This window comes from Octopus bimaculoides, chromosome 5 (genome assembly GCF_001194135.2).
Source record: "Octopus bimaculoides isolate UCB-OBI-ISO-001 chromosome 5, ASM119413v2, whole genome shotgun sequence".
NCBI lineage: Eukaryota > Metazoa > Mollusca > Cephalopoda > Octopoda > Octopodidae > Octopus > Octopus bimaculoides.
The window spans coordinates 126238395-126241141 of NC_068985.1; positions in this window are offsets into that span (position 1 = coordinate 126238395).

Genomic DNA, 2747 nt, shown 5'->3' on the forward strand with positions numbered 1-2747 from the left:
ACACACACACACACACACACACACACACACACACACACACACACAAACAAGTGCGCGTGCGCTAGTACCACCAAACGGTCTAAACACAGCCATCTACTCCGCTGCACGAGCCTCAATGCCGTCTTTCGACAGGGCTAGAAGCAGCAGAGAAATCATTCTCAAACCACATTGGACAGTTTTGTTTCTAAAATGCAGAAAAGACGAGATGGCCATGGTTGGAACGTGTATAAGTGTGTCAGATCAGAGTTGACTCAAGAATTAAACGTAAGAAAACTACAACTGCTAATTTTACGGCTGCTACTACTACTACTACTACTACTACTACTACTACTACCATTCATCATCCTAAGAAATCTTTCCATCCTACTTATTCTTGAGAAACTTAAAAAAGGCCCCAAACACGCACACACACACACACGTACATACACATACACACACCCATACACACATACACACACATAGGCGCACGCGCACGCGCACACACACGCACACACACACACACACACACACACACACACATACATGCACTCACGCATGCACGCGCTACGTTAACCCGCAGACTCTGCTCCGGGATACACACCTCTATAGTTAGGTACCCAGGAACAACATTGTCACACTCCGATAAAGCCACCTCGGCCCACCTTTTCTTTCTCTCTCTCTCTATCTCTTTCTTTCTTTCTCTCTCCCCCTCTCACCTTTTCCCTCTTTCTCTCTCTCTCTCTGTCTCTCACACGCACACACATACACACACAGATCTTCCATTAAACCATACACACCGCCAGAAATAAGTGCAGCAGAGCAGTACTGTCCCACTCCGAGAGAGTCCACCTCGCTCACTTTCTGAACGTCAACAAGTGCGAGAAATAGCAGCCAAATTGAAGTCACCAAGGGAGCCTCTATTTTGTTATCTTTTATCTTTTATCGTTTACTTGTTTCAGACACCTGCCCAAGTTGTCATGCAGGGGGACTAGCAGCTAAATCTAAGCCATCATGGGAGCCCCTGTTTAGTCACTTAACCTGCAAGAAATAACAGCCAATTTACCGGCAATTCGCATCCTAACGTCTCAGAAAAATAAATAAAAGAAACACTGGACATTTTGTACTGGATTCCCTATTCAAGTGAAAAAATTTGAGATGATCACGGCTTGAATACCTTTGATCATAAATCTTCTAAATTAAGCGCCAGCCGGGGGTTAAACAGCAGCAACAGCAGCAACAGTAGCAACAGCAATGAGCCAATGAAGAAGAATTTACGCGGTTATTCGTCCTGCTAGAAAGAGCAGCTAAACTCTCTGAAATTATATCTTCACACTCTCTTTTACTTGTTTCAGCCATTTGACTGCGGCCATGCTGGAGCACCGCCTTTAGTCGAGTAAATTGACCCCAGGACTTATTCTATCGGTCTCTTTTGCCGGACCGCTAAGTTACGGGGACGTAAACACACCAGCATCGGTTGTCAAGCGATGTTGGGGGGACAAACACAGACACACAAACACACACATATATATATATACATATACATATATACGACGGGCTTCTTTTAGTTTCCGTCTGCCAAATCCACTCACAAGGCTTTGGTCGGCCCGAGGCTATAGTAGAAAACACTTGCCCAAGGTGCCACGCAGTGGGACTGAACCCGGAACCATGTGGTTGGTAAGCAAGCTGCTTACCACACAGCCACTCCTGCGCACATTAAAAAAATAAATAAATAAAACGGAGAATATCTAAAATATTGAGCGGAGTTTTGGTACAGTTGTCACGTGAAGTCCCATACTTCATGAAAAAGCGGAAAAGGTACGGAAGTAAAAGCGAGGAGCAAAAATATAATTTGTCTTTTTTTTGTTTTGTTTTTTTAACTATCAGAAACTCAATTTCCGTGATAGGAATCGTTGTAAGGAACACTAAGATTAAAGAGAAAAAGTAAACCGCAGTTTTTCTTCCCCGTGAAATACAGGACTATGAGGGACATTTATCCCAAAATTATGCCAAATAAGGTAGTCCTAGAGATCTTTCATTTTTCATCTTTGATTATAAGTCGGTTCGGTCAAGAAAGAACTGAAGATCAGCACGAATAACCCAAAGCGCTGCATCTTGGAGTATATAAGTGATAGCCATTAACTATAATAAGTCAGAAGTGAAGCACCGACCCATTGACTATATTACCGGCGGCGGCAGAAACGTTAGCACGTCGGGCGACATGCTTAGCGGTATTTCATCTGTCTTTATGTTCTGAGTTCAAATTCCGCCGAGGTCGACTTTGCCTTTCATCCTTCCTGGGTCGATAAATTAAATACCAGTTGTGTACTGGAGTCGATTTAATCGACTGGTCCCCTCCCCTAAAATTTCGGGCCTTGTGCCTAGAATAGAAAAGTATATTACCGGCGGCTCAAAGCAGGACCGTCTGGACATCACAACAATAGCAAACTTCATACCTGCAACTAACACCTCAATTATCACTACCACCAACACCACCACCAACACCAACACCAACATGAACACCACCAACCCCACCTCTGGACCATCACCCCTACCGCTATCACCTTCAAAAGCACCATCAAACATCACCACTACCATCACTACAACCACCACCACGCCATTACCACCAGCCGATGAGGAAGACTCTACAGGGAGTCTCTACGTGGGTGCTCGACCAGCTAGAAACAGCAGCCAAATCACTCTCAAATTTCTCAATCTGTTGTTAAAAAGAAGATGTTGGATAGGCGTGGCTATGTGGTAAGAAGTTTGCT